Source organism: Scyliorhinus torazame, chromosome 29 (assembly GCF_047496885.1).
Source record: "Scyliorhinus torazame isolate Kashiwa2021f chromosome 29, sScyTor2.1, whole genome shotgun sequence".
Classification (NCBI taxonomy): Eukaryota; Metazoa; Chordata; class Chondrichthyes; order Carcharhiniformes; family Scyliorhinidae; genus Scyliorhinus; species Scyliorhinus torazame.
Genome location: NC_092735.1, coordinates 10294795 through 10311646, shown reverse-complemented (window position 1 = coordinate 10311646; position 16852 = coordinate 10294795). Strand labels below are relative to the sequence as shown.

The 16852-nt window shown below is 49.2% G+C and overlaps 6 non-coding genes across 6 annotated transcripts; 4 read left to right on the top strand and 2 right to left on the bottom strand.

Moving 5' to 3' along the window:
• Positions 1–2648: 2648 nt before the first annotated feature.
• On the top strand, positions 2649–2721 carry trnar-ccu (transfer RNA arginine (anticodon CCU)). Its single transcript has one exon. It is a non-coding gene; the product is annotated as a tRNA-Arg (tRNA).
• Positions 2722–3345: 624 nt separating this feature from the next.
• On the top strand, positions 3346–3418 carry trnar-ccu (transfer RNA arginine (anticodon CCU)). Its single transcript has one exon. It is a non-coding gene; the product is annotated as a tRNA-Arg (tRNA).
• A 4955-nt stretch (positions 3419–8373) lies between these two features.
• Positions 8374–8446, bottom strand: trnar-ucu (transfer RNA arginine (anticodon UCU)). The gene has a single exon. It is a non-coding gene; the product is annotated as a tRNA-Arg (tRNA).
• Positions 8447–11335: 2889 nt separating this feature from the next.
• On the top strand, positions 11336–11408 carry trnar-ccu (transfer RNA arginine (anticodon CCU)). The gene has a single exon. It is a non-coding gene; the product is annotated as a tRNA-Arg (tRNA).
• Positions 11409–12038: 630 nt separating this feature from the next.
• Positions 12039–12111, top strand: trnar-ccu (transfer RNA arginine (anticodon CCU)). The gene has a single exon. It is a non-coding gene; the product is annotated as a tRNA-Arg (tRNA).
• A 2833-nt stretch (positions 12112–14944) lies between these two features.
• On the bottom strand, positions 14945–15017 carry trnar-ucu (transfer RNA arginine (anticodon UCU)). Its single transcript has one exon. It is a non-coding gene; the product is annotated as a tRNA-Arg (tRNA).
• Between the last annotated feature and the right edge of the window lie 1835 nt (positions 15018–16852).

Genomic DNA, 16852 nt, shown 5'->3' with positions numbered 1-16852 from the left:
GAGAGAGTCGTTGAGGAGTCTAGTAGCTGTGGAGAAGAAGCTGTTTCTCTATCTGGATGTGGGGGTCTTCAGACCTCTGTATATTCTGCCTCGCTCTTTGGCAGGTCCATGAAACAAATTCATCCCAATCCCCTCCTTCTGCGCTTTGCAAATTGTCCCTTCCAGAAGGTCATACCAAATAGGAACAGGAGGTGGCCATTCGGCCCTTCGAGCCTGCTCTGCCGTTTAATAAGCCCATGGCTGCTCTGACACTCACTAAGCTCACGTTCCTGCCTTCTCTCCGCGTTCCCCTACTCACTTCAGCTGCTCAACTTAAAGGTGCCTCTCCATTAAATATCCATGGATCAAAAATGATAGTGACAAAGTCAAAGAAATGGGAAATGCAGGAATCCAAAGGAAGGACCCTGACCCCATCCATTACACACACTGCTGAAAACGCCATGGTGTCGATCTTTAACTGGACATCACTCCAGTGGCGACTCAAACCCGCTCTCCCTGGCTCAGGAGGCTAGGACCTTACCATCCCGTCCATGAGGTTCATCGCGCACTGATACCCACCTGAGGACACTATCAGGTGGTACTCCTCTTGGCTAGATCTGGCCTCTATTCATCCTGGAACGCAATGAGAGCCACTTCTCCTCCACGAAAAATCATCTCTCCCCCTCAGTCCTCATCTCCAACAATGTGTGAAGAATGACGAAGATTGACTTGTGATTTTCTTCATTAAGCCGCTGGCCATGAGGGTTGAGACCACATCCAATCAGCTGCTTCCGTTGCTTCCTGCCGTCCCCCTCGGTAACTGGGCTAAAGCTCCTCTGAGATTCCTGCTGTCCCAATGCTGAACTCGTATCTTTTTTCTAGTTGCTCCCCAATCTCCCCTCGCGCCCTCTTGTTCATGAGAACCGAATCCCGTTGCCTCAGCCCGAGACCCAACACCCTGATACCCAACACCCTGATACCCAACACCCTGATACCCAACACCCTGATACCCAACACTCTGATACCCAACACCCTGATACCCAACACCCTGGTACCCAACACTCTGATACCCAACACCCTGATACCCAACACCCTGATACCCAACACCCTGATACCCAACACCCTGATACCCAACACCCTGATACCCAACACTCTGATACCCAACACCCTGATACCCAACACCCTGATACCCAACACCCTGATACCCAACACTCTGATACCCAACACTCTGATACCCAACACCCTGATACCCAACACCCTGATACCCAACACCCTGATACCCAACACTCTGATACCCAACACCCTGATACCCAACACTCTGATACACAACACTCTGATACCCAACACCCTGATACCCAACACTCTGCCCGGCTGTGCCAGCTGATAGTCAATGGGTCTTGCTCCCTGAGTACTGCCCCCCTCTCGATCAAATCTGCTGTCACCAGCGCACCCACATCACCAAACCAACTCTTGGCCAAAAATTGATCTCATATAATATTCTGTTCTGCACGCGGTCTGTTTGAATTCCCTCCCCCAACCTCTCCACCTTTCTCCCCCCTGTGTGCTTTAGATCGGAATGCTACTTCAAACACCGCTCGTTGACCTCGGTTTGGTCACCTCTCTGTATCTCTTCCTGAGGTGGCTGGATGGTAAATTTTAGACAGATAGATAGAATTTACAGTGCAAAAGGAGGCCATTTGGCCCACGAGTCTGCAATGGAACCTGGAAAGAGCACCCCATGCATCTACCCTATCCCCGTCACCAGTAACTCCACCTAAACTTTTGTGCACGAAGGGGCAATTTAGCGTGGCCAATCCTCCTAACCTGCACATCTTTGGACGATGGGAGGAAACCCACGCAGACACGGTGGGGAAAAGTGCAAACTCCACACAGACAGTAACGCAAGGGCGGAACTGAACCCGGAACTCTGTAGCTCTGAGGCAGCAGTGCTAACCAAAAACATGCGTCACCCCAGATGGGACTCAAACCCACAATTCCTGACTTAGAAAGCTAGTGCCTTATCCATTAGGCCACTGGGGCTATATGCACGAAGTAACAACTCCATGGTCCCTGATGACCACAGACTAATTTTTCCTTTGCCCCCATAGCATTCAAAAGGTTAGGTGGAGTTACGGGGATATGGTGGAGGCGTGAGCTGAAGTCAGGTGCTGCTTCCAAGGGTCGGTGCAGACCCGATGGGCCGAATGGCCTCCTTCTGCACTGTAGATTCTATGATTCACTGATTCTATGCCGGCCTCGCTCTGCATCACACCAACTCTCCAGCCAACTCAGCTAAACAATCTGTATTTGGTTGGAACAAGCTCCTGAGAAGAGCCTTGGATCATTAAAGGGGCTAGATAAATGCAGGCTATCGTTGTTGATGGCTCCAAGAATACATTACATTGTGTACTTATGCATGTCCTATATTTCTCTCATGTACGGAACGATCTGTCTGGACTGTACACAGAACAATACTTTTCACTGTACCTCGGTACACATGACAATAAATTAAATTCAGATTCCAATTCAGGGTGTAGTTAGCAATGGCGGGAGAAAAAAGTTTCCATTCGTGATGAACACTTTGAGAAACACGAGACATTTCAGAGATGTTCGGTCCCCATCGGCAGCCTCTTTTCAATTGTGCTTTGATTGAGGCAGAAGACCACGTAGCCCCAGTGGCCTAATGGATAAGGCACTGGCCTCCTAAGCCAGGGATTGTGGGTTCGAGTCCCATCTGGGGTGATGTGTGTATTTTGAAACATTCTCTCGCTGGCTCCTCAGAACCTCTCCATTCAAATTCATTCCAGCTCCAATCTGCTCTCTTCAACAATCCCCATGGTGACAGTGAGCTGAGGGAAGCAGATTCAATAAAAGCATCGAGGTAATTGGATGGCAGCTCCAACAAGCAAGGAAGCTGTCACAGAGTCGCTTCATCACTCTTCCTCATTCAAATGGCATTGCCTGTGCCCTATCTACCAAGCTTGGACGCACATCTGGGGCTATCCTCTGTATTGGGGTGGCAGGTTGGTACAGTGGTCAGCACTGTTGCTTCACAAGGCCAGGGACCTGGCTTCGGTCACTGTCTGTGCGGAGTCTGCATGTTCTCTCCGTGTCTGCGGGGTTTCTTCCGGGTGCTCCGGTTTCCTCCCGCAGTCCAAAGATGTGCCAGCCATGAACACCTTGAACAGAAAATGCTGGACAATCTCTGCAGGTCTGGCAGCTTCTGTGGAGCGAGAAGGGAGCTAATGTTTTGACTCTTTGTCAGCATCTGCGGTCTTTGGCTTTTATTAACACCCTTGAAACTTGAGAAGCTTAACGCATTTCAGAGCTGTCAATTGCTCTTAGATTGGCTGTGTGTCAAATGTAGCCCCAGTGGCCTAATGGATAAGGCACTGGCCTCCTAAGCCAGGGATTGTGGGTTCGAGTCCCATCTGGGGTGGTTCTCATTTTTAAACATTCACCCTCTGGCTCATCACAGCCCTGTGTCAACTTTATCTCAATTCAAATTCACTTCAGCTCCAAGCTTGCTCTCTTTAACGAGGCCATTAGGCCCTTCGAGCCTGCCTTGCCCTTCAATACTATTGTGGCTGATCCTCTATATCAACGGTGTCCCCTGCGCTCTCGCCACACCCCTTCCTGCCTTTAGAGTCCAGAAATCTATCTACTTCCTCCTTAAATATATATACATTTATTCCACACATTCAACACCCTCTGAATGAAGACATTTCTCCACATCTCAGTCCAAAATGGCCTGCTCTGTATCCTCAGCCTGTGACCCCTTGCTTTAGACACCCCTCCCCCCAGCCAGAGGGAACACAGTCTGTCCAACCCTGTCAGCATTTTATAAATTTCAATTAGATCCCCTCTCATTCTTCCAAATTCCAGGGAATGCAGGTCCAGTTGACTCAATCACTCCTCATCCGCCAATCCTGCCATCCCAGGAATTAGTCTGGTGAACCTTCGCTGCGCTCCCTCTCGGGCAAGTATATCCTTTCTTAGGTCAGGAGACCAAAACTGCCCACAATACTCCAGGTGTGGCCTTACCAAGGCTCTGTACAGCCGCAGTAAGACATTTTTGCTCTTGTACGAACTGGTCTGTAATTCCCCTATTCCCGCGCCTTCCCGTTTTAAATAGCGGAGTTACATTTGCCAACCTCCAAACTGCCGGGACTCTCCAGGTCTCTGTCTCTCCAATCCTGCCCTCTTGCCCTTCCCTGAGTTCCATCGCTCCATCGTTGGCGGCCGTGCCTGGGCCCTATGTTCTGGGATTCCATCCCTAAACCCCTCCAGCTCCCTTCCCCTGTCTCCACAAGATCTCAACACTGCTTAAACCTTGCCCCTTGGCCCTCGGTTTTGATCACCTCTCCTGGTATCTTCCAGGTGAGGCTGGATGTAACATTGTGTTGCAGCACGCTCCTGTGAAGAGCCTTGGGTCGTTAAAGGGGGTGGATAAAGGCAGGTTGCTGTTGTAGATAGCTCCAGGATGTTATTTGCGACAACAGGTTTGACAGGTGAAAATAGTTTCCACTCAGGATGCGCACTTTGAAAGTTGAGAAACATGCAGAGTTTCAGTTTTGTCAATTGCTCTTAGATGGTCCCAGATTGGAAAGAGCAAAGGGGTTGATGTTAAGTTCAGGGCGGGGGTGGGGTTGGGGGGCAAACTCCACCACACACTGACCCAAGGCCAGAACTGAACCCAGATCACTAGTGCCGTGAGGCCACAGTGCTAACCACTGTGCTACCCATCCCACTCCCGGCCTCGTCACCTTGCAAAGATTATCTTCCAGCGTTTACCCAATTGTTCTTCGGGAATCTGCTTTTCCTTCATCTCACTAAAGTCGTCGGGATTTTTAAAGAGAGCAGATTGGAGCTGACGTGAATTTGAATTGAGATTGAATTGAGGGGTTAAATGAGCCAGAGGGAGAATGTTTAAAATTGAGCCTCACCCCAGATGGGACTTGAACCCACAATCCCTGGCTTAGAAAGCCAGTGCCTTATCCATCAGGCCACTAGGGCCACATGCCAATATGTGAAATTTGGACGTCTTGATTGATTGATTGATTTATTGTCACATGGGCCGAAGTCCAGTGATAAGCATTTTTCTGCAGCCAAGGAAACGTACGCAGTACGTACACAGTGGACCAAAAGAATAATCGACAAAGTACATCGACAAATAGTGATTGGTTACAGTGCAGAACAAGGGGCCAAACAAAGCAAATACATGAGCAGGAGCAGCATAGGGCATCGTGAATAGTGTACTTACAGGGACCAGATCAGTCCGAGGGGGAGTCGTTGAGGAGTCTTGTAGCTGTGGGGAAGAAGCTGTTCCTATATCTAGATACAAACAAAGAACAAACAAAGAACAAAGAAAAGTACAGCACAGGAACAGGCCCTTCGGCCTTCCAAGCCCGTGCCGACCATGCTGCCCGACTAAACTACAATCTTCTACACTTCCTGGGTCCGTATCCCTCTATTCCCATCCTATTCATGTATTTGTCAAGATGCCCATTAAATGTCACTAGCGTCCCTGCTTCCACCACCTCCTCCGGTAGCGAGTTCCAGGCACCCACTCCCCTCTGCTTAAAAAAACTGCCTCATACATCTACTCTAAACCTTGCCCCTCTCACCTTAAACCTATGCCCCCTAGTAATTGACCCCTCTACCCTGGGGAAAAGCCTCTGACTATCCACTCTGTCTATGCCCCTCATAATTTTGTAGACCTCTATCAGGTCGCCCCTCAACCTCCTTCGTTCCAGTGAGAACAAACCGAGTTCATTCAACCGCTCCACATAGCTAATGCCCTCCATACCAGGCAACATTCTGGTAAATCTCTTCTGCACCCTCTCTAAAGCCTCCACATCCTTCTGGTAGTGTGGCGACCAGAATTGAACACTATACTCCAAGTGTGGCCTAACTAAGGTTCTATACAGCTGCAACATGACTTGCCAATTCTTATACTCAATGCCCCGGCTAATGAAGGCAAGCATGCCGTATGCCTTCTTGACTACCTTCTCCACCTGTGTTGCCCCTTTCAGTGACCTGTGGACCTGTACTCCAAGATCTCTTTGACTTTCAATACTCTTGAGGGTTCTACCATTCACTGTATATTCCCTACCTGCATTAGACCTTCCAAAATGCATTACCTCACATTTGTCCGGATTAAACTCCATCTGCCATCTCTCCGCCCAAGTCTCCAAAAAATCTAAATCCTGCTGTATCCTCTGACAGTCCTCATCGCTATCCGCAATTCCACCAACCTTTGTGTCATCTGCAAACATACTAATCAGACCAGTTACATTTTCCTCCAAATCATTTATCGCTACTACAAACAGCAAAGGCCCCAGCACTGATTCCTGTGGAACACCACTGGTCACAGGCCTCCAATTAGAAAAGCATCCTTCCATTGCTACTCTCTGCCGTCTATGACCTAGCCAGTTCTGTATCCACCTTGCCAGCTCACCCCTGATCCCGTGTGACTTCACCTTTTGTACTAGTCTACCATGAGGGACCTTGTCAAATTCCTTACTGAAGTCCATATAGACAACATCCACTGCCCTACCTGCACCAATCATCTTAGTGACCTCCTCGAAAAAGATGTGCGGGTCTTCAGACTGACCTGCACGTCTTAGGACTGTGGGAGGAAACCCACGCAGATACGGTGGGGGAAAGGGCAAACTCCACACAGACATTCGCACAAGGGCAGAATTGAATCCGGAACCCTGGAGCTGTGAGGCAGCAGTGCTAACTACTGTGCCACCCGAGCCGCCCCCAAAACATTCATCACCCCAGATGGGACTTAAACCCACAACCCTTGGTTGAGGAAGCCAATGCTTTATCCAGTAAGCCACTGGGTAAACATGCTCGAAGTAAAGACTCCATGGTCCCAGATGACCACAGACTAATTTTTCCTTTGCCCCACGGTATCCATAAGGTAAGGTGGAGTTACGGGGAGTAGGTGGAGGCGTGAGCTGAAGTCAGGTGCTATTTCCAAGGGCCGGTGCAGACCTGATGGGCCGAATGGCCTCCTTCTGCACTGTAGATTCTATGATTCACTGATTCTATGCCGGCCTCGCTCTGCATCACGCCAACTCTCCAGCCAACTCAGCTAAACAATCTGTATTTGGTTGGAACAGGCTCCTGAGAAGAGCCTTGGAGCATTAAAGGGGACATGTAGCCCCAGTGGCCTAATGGATAAGGCACTGGCCTCGTAAACCAGGGATTATGGTTTCGAGTCCCATCTGGGGTGGTGTGTGTGTTTTGAAACATTCTCTCGCACGGGCTCCTCAGAACCTCGCCATTCAATCTCCATTCAAATTCGTTCCAGCTCCAATCTGCTCTCTTCAACAATCCCCATGGCGACAGTGAGCTGAGGGAAGCAGATTCAGTAAAAGCATCGAGGCAATTGGATAAACATTGGAAGATAAGATTTGTTGAGGAAAGAGGAAGGGAGTGGGATTAACTGCAGAGCTCCAGCAAAGAGCTAGGACAGTACAATGGGCCGAAGGGCCCCGTTCGGCACTGTCAGATTCTTGGCAAGTCCACACATCTGAAATGTTGGGCAGAATTCTCCGTTTGAGTCTAAGTGTTGACGCCGGGACTGAATTGCTTGCAGTGCCTGCCCCCATTGGGGGGCGGTATTTGTCAACTATCATCAGAGCCTTGTGTCAACTCCGCTCCGCCGGTGGCGGCCGTGCCTGGGCCCTATGTTCTGGGATTCCATCCCTAAACCCCCTCCAGCTCTCTACCCCTGTCTCCACAAGATCTCAATGCTGCTTAAACCTTGCCCCTTGGCCCTCGGTTTTGATCACCTCTCCTGGCACCTTCCAGGTGAGGCTGGGTGTAACATCGTGTTGGAGCGCGCTCCTGTGAAGAGCCTTGGGACGTTAAAGGGGCTAGATAAAGGCAGGTTGCTGTTGTAGATAGCTCCAGGATGTTGCTAGCGACGACAGGTTTGACAGGTGAAAATAGTTTCCACTCAGGATGCGCACTTTGCAAGTTGAGAAACATGCAGAGTTTCAGGTTTGTCAGTTGCTATTAGATGGTCCCAGTTTGGAAAGAGCAAAGGGGTTGATGTTAAGTTCACGGTGGGGTGGGGTTGGAGGGCAAACTCCACCACACACTGACCCAAGGCCAGAACTGAACCCAGATCACTGGTGCCGTGAGGCCACAGTGCTAACCACTGTGCCACCCATCCCACTCCCGGCCTCTTCACCTTGCAAAGATTATCTTCCAGCGTTTACCCAATTGTTCTTCGGGAATCTGCTTTTCCTTCATCTCACTAAAGTTGTCGGGATTTTTAAAGAGAGCAGATTGGAGCTGACGTGAATTTGAATTGAGATTGAGATTGAATTGAGGGGTTAAATGAGCCAGAGGGAGAATGTTTAAAATTGAGCCCACCCCAGATGGGACTTGAACCCACAATCCCTGGCTTAGAAAGCCAGTGCCTTATCCATTAGGCCACTAGGGCCACAGGCTGATAAGTGAAATTTGGACGTCTTGATCGATTTATTGTCACATGTACCGAGGTACAGTGATAAGCATTTTTCTGCGGCCAAGGAAACGTACGCAGTACGTACACAGTAGACAAAAAGAATAATCGACAAAGTACATCGACAAATAGTGATTGGTTACAGTGCAGAACAAGGGGCCAAACAAAGCAAATACATGAGCAATAGCAGCACAGGGTATCGTGAACAGTGTTCTTACAGGATATACATCAGTGCGAGGGAGAGTCGTTGAGGAGTCTAGTAGCTGTGGGGAAGAAGCTGTTTCTATATCAGGATGTGGGGGTCTTCAGACCTCTGTATATTCTGCCTGGCTCTTTGGCAGGTCCATGAAACAAATTCATCCCAATCCCCTCCTTCTGCGCCTTGCAAATTGTCCCTTCCAGAAGGTCATAACAAATAGGACAGGAGGAGGCCATTCGGCCCTTTCAGCCTGCTCTGCCGTTTAATAAGCCCATGGCTGCTCTGACACTCACTAAGCTCACGTTCCTGCCTTCTCTCCACGTTCCCCTACTCACTTCAGCTGCTCAACTTAAAGGTGCCTCTCCATTAAATATCCATGGATCAAAAATGATAGCGACAAAGTCAAAGAAATGGGAAATACAGGAATCCAAAGGAAGGACCCTGACCCCATCCATTACACACACTGCTGAAAACGCCATGGTGTCGATCTTTAACTGGACATCACTCCAGTGGCGACTCAAACCCGCTCTCCCTGGCTCAGGAGGCTAGGACCTTACCATCCCATCCATGAGGTTCATCGCGCACTGTTACCCACCTAAGGACACGATCAGGTGGTACTCCTCTTGGCTAGATCTGGCCTCTATTCATCCTGGAACGCAATGAGAGCCACTTCTCCTCCACGAAAAATCATCTCTCCCCCTCAGCCCTCATCTCCAACAACGTGTGAAGAATTGACGATTGACTTGTGATTTTCTTCATTACGCCCCTGGTCATGAGGGTTGAGACCACATCCAATCAGCTGCTTCCGTTGCTTCCTGCCGTCCCCCTCGGTAACTGGGCTAAACCTCCTCTGAGATTCCTGCTGTCCCAATGCTGAACACGTCCCTTTTTTCTAGTTGCTCCCAAATCTCTCCTCGCGCCCTCTTGTTCATGAGAACCGAATCCCGGTGCCTCAGCCCGATACCCAACACCCTGATACCCAACACCCTGATACCCAACACCCTGATACCCAACACCCTGATACCCAACACTCTGATACCCAACACCCTGATACCCAACACTCTGATACCCAACACCCTGATACCCAACACCCTGATACCCAACACCCTGATACCCAACACTCTGATACCCAACACCCTGATACCCAACACCCTGATACCCAACACCCTGGTACCCAACACCCTGATACCCAACACCCTGATACCCAACACCCTGATACCCAACACCCTGATACCCAACACTCTGATACCCAACACTCTGATACACAACACCCTGATACCCAACACTCTGATACCCAACACCCTGATACCCAACACCCTGATACCCAACACCCTGATACCCAACACCCTGATACCCAACACTCTGCCCGGCCGTGCCAGCTGATAGTCAATGGCTCTTGCACCCTGGGTACTGCCCCCCTCTCGATCAAATCTGCTGTCACCAGCCCACCCACATCACCAAACCAACTCTTGGACAAGAATTGATCTCATATAATATTCTGTCCTGCACGCGGTCTGTTTGAATTCCCTCCCCCAACCTCTGCACCTTTCTCCCCCCTGTGTGCTTTAGATCGGAATGCTACTTCAAACACCGCTCGTTGACCTCGGTTTGATCACCTCTCCGTATATCTTCCTGAGGCGGCTGGATGGTAAATTGTAGACAGATAGATAGAATTTGCAGTGCAAAAGGAGGCCATTTGGCCCATCGAGTCTGCAATGGAACCTGGAAAGAGCACCCCATGCATCTACCCTATCCCCGTAACCCAGTAACTCCACCTAAACTTTTGTGCACGAAGGGGCAATTTAGCGTGGCCAATCCTCCTAACCTGCACATCTTTGGACTGTGGGAGGAAACCCACGCAGACACGGTGGGGAAAAGTGCAAACTCCACACAGACAGTCACACAAGGGCGGAATTGAACCCGGAACTCTGTAGCTCTGAGGCAGCAGTGCTAACCAAAAACATGCTTCACCCCAGATGGGACTCAAACACACAACCCATGACTTAGAAAGCTAGTGCCTTATCCATTAGGCCACTGGGGCTCCATGCAGTGAATAAAGACTCCATAGTCCCAGATGACCATAGACTAATTTTTCCTTTGCCCCATAGCATCCAAAAGGTAAGGTGGAGTTACGGGGATAAGGTGGAGGCGTGAGCTGAAGTCAGGTGCTGCTTCCAAGGGCCGGTGCAGACCCGATGGGCCGAATGGCCTCCTTCTGCACTGTAGATTCTATGATTCACTGATTCTATGCCGGCCTCGCTCTGCATCACGCCAACTCTCCCGCCAACTCAGCTAAACAATCTGTATTTGGTTGGAACAGGCTCCTGAGAAGAGCCTTGGAGCATTAAAGGGGCTAGATAAATGCAGGCTATCGTTGTTGATGGCACCAAGAATACATTACATTGTGTACTTATGCATGTCCTATATTTCTCTCATGTACGGAATGATCAGTCTGGACTGTACACAGAACAATACTTTTCACTGTACCTCGGTACACGTGACAATAAATTAAATTCAGATTCCAATTCAGGATGTTGTTAGCAATGGCGGGTGAAAATAGTTTCCATTCATGACGAGCACTTTGAGAAACACGAGACATTTCAGAGATGTTCGGTCCCCATCGGCAGCCTAGTTTCAATTGTGCTTTGATTGAGGTTGCGTGACATGTAGCCCCAGTGGCCTAATGGATAAGGCACTGACCTCCTAAGCCAGGGATTGTGGGTTCAAGTCCCATCTGGGGTGGTGTGTGTATTTTGAAACATTCTCTCGCTGGCTCCTCAGAGCCCCTCAATTCAATCTCCATTCAAATTCATTCCAGCTCCAATCTGCTCTCTTCAACAATCCCCGTGGCCACAGGGAGCTAAGGGAAGCAGATTCAGTAAAAGCACCGAGGCAATTGGATGGTAGCTCCAACAAGGAAGCTGTCACAGAGTCGCTTCATCACTCTTCCTGATTCAAATGGCATTGCCTGTGCCCTATCTCCCAAGCTTGGACGCACATCTGGAGCCATCCTCTGTATTGGGGTGGCAGGTTGGTACAGTGGTCAGCACTGTTGCTTCACAAGGCCAGGGGCCTGGCTTCAGTCACTAACTGTGCGGAGTCTGCATGTTCTCTCCGTGTCTGCGGGGTTTCTTCCGGGTGCTCCGGTTTCCTCCCACAGTCCAAAGATGTGCCAGCCATGAACACCTTGAACAGAAAATGCTGGACAATCTCTGCAGGTCTGACAGCTTCTGTGGAGCGAGAAGGGAGCTAATGTTTTGACTCTTTGTCAGCATCTGCGGTCATTGGCTTTTATTGACACCTTGAAACCTGAGAAGCTTAACGCATTTCAGAGCTGTCAATTGCTCTTAGATTGGCTGCGTGTCAAATGTAGCCCCAGTGGCCTAATGGATAAGGCACTGGCCTCCTAAGCCAGGGATTGTGGGTTCGAGTCCCATCTGGGGTGGTTCTCATTTTTAAACATTCACCCTCTGGCCCATCACAGCCCTGTGTCAACTTTATCTCAATTCAAATTCACTTCATCTCCGAGCTTGCTCTCTTTAAGGAGGCCATTTGGCCCTTCGAGCCTGCCTTGCCCTTCAATATAGAACATGGAACAATACAGCGCAGTACAGGCCCTTCGGCCCACGATGTTGCACCGAAACAAAAGCCATCTAACCTACACTATGCCATTATCATCCATATGTTTATCCAATAAACTTTTAAATGCCCTCAATGTTGGCGAGTTCACTACTGTTGCAGGTAGGGCATTCCACGGCCTCACCACTCTTTGCGTAAAGAACCTACGTCTGTCCTATATCTATTACCCCTCAGTTTAAAGTTATGTCCCCTCGTGCCAGCCATTTCCATCCGCGGGAGAAGGCTCTCACTGTCCACCCTATCTAACCCCCTGATCATTTTGTATGCCTCTATTAAGTCTCCTCTTAACCTTCTTCTCTCCAACGAAAACAACCTCAAGTCCATCAGCCTTTCCTCATAAGATTTTCCCTCCATACCAGGCAACATCCTGGTAAATCTCCTCTACACCCGCTCCAAAGCCTCCATGTCCTTCCTATAATGCGGTGACCAGAACTGTACGCAATACTCCAAATGCAGCCGTACCAGAGTTCTGTACAGCTGCAACATGACGTCCTGACTCCGGAACTCAATCCCTCTACCAATAAAGGCCAACACTCCATAGGCCTTCTTCACAACCCTATCAACCTGGGTGGCAACTTTCAGGGATCTATGTACATGGACACCTAGATCCCTCTGCTCATCCACACTTCCAAGAACTTTACCATTAGCCAAATATTCCGCATTCCTGTTATTCCTTCCAAAGTGAATCACCTCACACTTCTCTACATTAAACTCCATTTGCCACCTCTCAGCCCAGCTCTGCAGCTTATCTATATCCCTCTGTAACCTGCTACATCCTTCCACACTATCGACAACACCACCGACTTTAGTATCGTCTGCAAATTTACTCACCCACCCTTCTGCGCCTTCCTCTAGGTCATTGATAAAAATGACAAACAGCAACGGCCCCAGAACAGATCCTTGTGGTACGCCACTTGTAACTAAACTCCATTCTGAACATTTCCCATCAACCACCACCCTCTGTCTTCTTTCAGCTAGCCAATTTCTGATCCACATCTCTAAATCACCCTCAATCCCCAGCCTCCGTATTTTCTGCAGTAGCCTACCGTGGGGAACCTTATCAAACGCTTTGCTGAAATCCATTTACACCACATCAACTGCTCTACCCTCGTCTACCTGTTCAGTCACCTTCTCAAAGAACTCAATAAGGTTTGTGAGGCATGACCTACCCTTCACAAAGCCATGCTGACTATCCCTGATCATATTATTAGTACTAACCAGGCCTGAGTCTGCTTAGCTTCCGAGATCAGACGAGATCTGACGAGAATACTATTGTGGCTGATCCTCTATCTTAAGGGTGTTCTCCTGCGCTCTCGCCACACCCCTTACTGCCTTTAGAGTCCAGAAATCTACTTCCTCCTTAAATATATATACATTTATTCCACACATTCACTACCCTCTGAATGAAGACATTTCTCCTCATCTCAGTCCGAAATGGCCTTCTCTGTATCCTCAGCCTGTGACCCCTTGTTCTAGACACCCCTCCCCCCAGCCAGAGGAATACAGTCTGTCCAACCCTGTCAGCATTTTATAAATTTCAATTAGATCCCCTCTCATTCTTCCAAATTCCAGGGAATGCAGGTCCAGTTGACTCAATCTCTCCTCATCCACCAATCCTGCCATCCCAGGAATTAGTCTGGTGAACCTTCGCGGTGCTCCCTCTAGGGCAAGTATATCCTTTCTTAGGTAAGGAGACCAAAACTGCCCACAATACTCCAGGTGTGGCCTTACCAAGGCTCAGTACAGCCGCAGTGAGACATCCTTCCTCTTGTACGAACCGGTCTGTAATTCCCTGTTTTTCCCCCTCCTTCCCGTTTTAAATAGCGGAGTTACATTTGCCACCCTCCAAACAGCCGGTGCTCTCCAGGTCTCTGTCTCTCCAATCCTGCCCTCTTGTCCTTCCCTGAGTTCCATCGCTCCGTCGTTGGCGGCCGTGCCTGGGCCCTATGTTCTGGGATTCCATCCCTAAACCCCCTCCAGCTCTCTACCCCTGTCTCCACAAGATCTCAACGCTGCTTAAACCTTGCCCCTTGGCCCCCGGTTTTGATCACCTCTCCTGGTATCTTTCAGATGAGGCTGGATGTAACATTGTGTTGGAGCACGCTCCTGTGAAGAGCCTTGGGTCGTTAAAGGGGGTGGATAAAGGCAGGTTGCTGTTGTAGATAGCTCCAGGATGTTATTGGCGACGACAGATTTGACAGGTGAAAATAGTTTCCACTCAGGATGCGCACTTTGAAAGTTGAGAAACATGCAGAGTTTCAGGTTTGTCAATTGCTCTTAGATGGTCCCAGATTGGAAAGAGCAAAGGGGTTGATGTTAAGTTCAGGGCGGGGGTGGGGTTGGAGGGCAAACTCCACCACACACTGACCCAAGGCCAGAACTGAACCCAGATCGCTGGTGCTGTGAGGCCACAGTGCTAACCACTGTGCCAGCCATCCCACTCCCGGCCGCTTCACCTTGCAAAGATTATCTTCCAGCGTTTATCCAATTGTTCTTCGGGAATCTGCTTTTCCTTCATATCACTAAAGTCGTGGGGATTTTTAAAGAGAGCAGATTGTAGCTGACGTGAATTTGAATTGAGATTGAGATTGAATTGAGGGGTTGAATGAGCCAGAGGGAGAATGTTTAAAATTGAGCACCACCCCAGATGGGACTTGAACCCACAATCCCTGGCTTAGAAAGCCAGTGCCTTATCCATTAGGCCACTAGGGCCACATACCAATAAGTGAAATTTGGACGTCTTGATTGATTGATTGATTTATTGTCACATGTACCGAAGTCCAGTGATAAGCACTTTTCTGCAGCCAAGGAAACGTACGCAGTACGTACACAGTGGACCAAAAGAATAATCGACAAAGTACATCAACAAACAGTGATTGGTTACAGTGCAGAACAAGGGGCCAAACAAAGCAAATACATGAGCAGGAGCAGCATAGGGCGTAGTGAATAGTGTTCTTACAGGGAACAGATCTGTCCGTGGGAGAGTCGTTGAGGAGTCTTGTAGCTGTGGGGAAGAAGCTGTTCCTATATCTAGATACAAACAAAGAACAAACAAAGAACAAAGAAAAGTACAGCACAGGAACAGGCCCTTCGGCCCTCCAAGCCCGTGCCGACCATGCTGCCCGACTAAACTACAATCTTCTACACTTCCTGGGTCCGTATCCCTCTATTCCCATCCTATTCATGTATTTGTCAAGATGCCCCTTAAATGTCACTAGCGTCCCTGCTTCCACCGCCTCCTCCGGTAGCGAGTTCCAGGCACCCACTACCCTCTGCTTAAAAAACCTGCCTCATACATCTACTCTAAACCTTGCCCCTCTCACCTTAAACCTATGCCCCCTAGTAATTGACCCCTCTACCCTGGGGAAAAGCCTCTGACTATCCACTCTGTCTATGCCCCTCATAATTTTGTAGACCTCTATCAGGTCTCCCCTCAACCTCCTTTGTTCCAGTGAGAACAAACCGAGTTCATTCAACCGCTCCACATAGCTAATGCCCTCCATACCAGGCAACATTCTGGTAAATCTCTTCTGCACCCTCTCTAAAGCCTCCACATCCTTCTGGTAGTGTGGCGACCAGAATTGAACACTATACTCCAAGTGTGGCCTAACTAAGGTTCTATACAGCTGCAACATGACTTGCCAATTCTTATACTCAATGCCCCGGCTAATGAAGGCAAGCATGCCGTATGCCTTCTTGACTACCTTCTCCACCTGTGTTGCCCCTTTCAGTGACTTGTGGACCTGTACTCCAAGATCTCTTTGACTTTCAATACTCTTGAGGGTTCTACCATTCACTGTATATTCCCTACCATTAGACCTTCCAAAATGCATTACCTCACATTTGTCCGGATTAAACTCCATCTGCCATCTCTCCGCCCAAGTCTCCAAAAAATCTAAATCCTGCTGTATCCTCTGACAGTCCTCATCGCTATCCGCAATTCCACCAACCTTTGTGTCGTCTGCAAACATACTAATCAGACCAGTTACATTTTCCTCCAAATCATTTATCTCTACTACAAACAGCAAAGGTCCCAGCACTGATCCCTGTGGAACACCACTGGTCACAGCCCTCCAATTAGAAAAGCATCCTTCCATTGCTACTCTCTGCCGTCTATGACCTAGCCAGTTCTGTATCCACCTTGCCAGCTCACCCCTGATCCCGTGTAACTTCACGTTTTGTACTAGTCTACCATGAGGGACCTTGTCAAATTCCTTACTGAAGTCCATATAGACAACATCCACTGCCCTACCTGCATCAATCATCTTAGTGACCTCCTCGAAAAAGATGTGCGGGTCTTCAGACTGACCTGCACGTCTTAGGACTGTGGGAGGAAACCCACGCAGATACGGTGGGGGAAAGGGCAAACTCCACACAGACATTCGCACAAGGGCAGAATTGAATCCGGAACCCTGGAGCTGTGAGGCAGCAGTGCTAACTACTGTGCCACCCGAGCCGCCCCCAAAATATTCATCACCCCAAATGGAACTTGAACCCACAACCCCTGGTTGAAGAAGCCAATGCTTTATCCAGTAGGCCACAGGGTA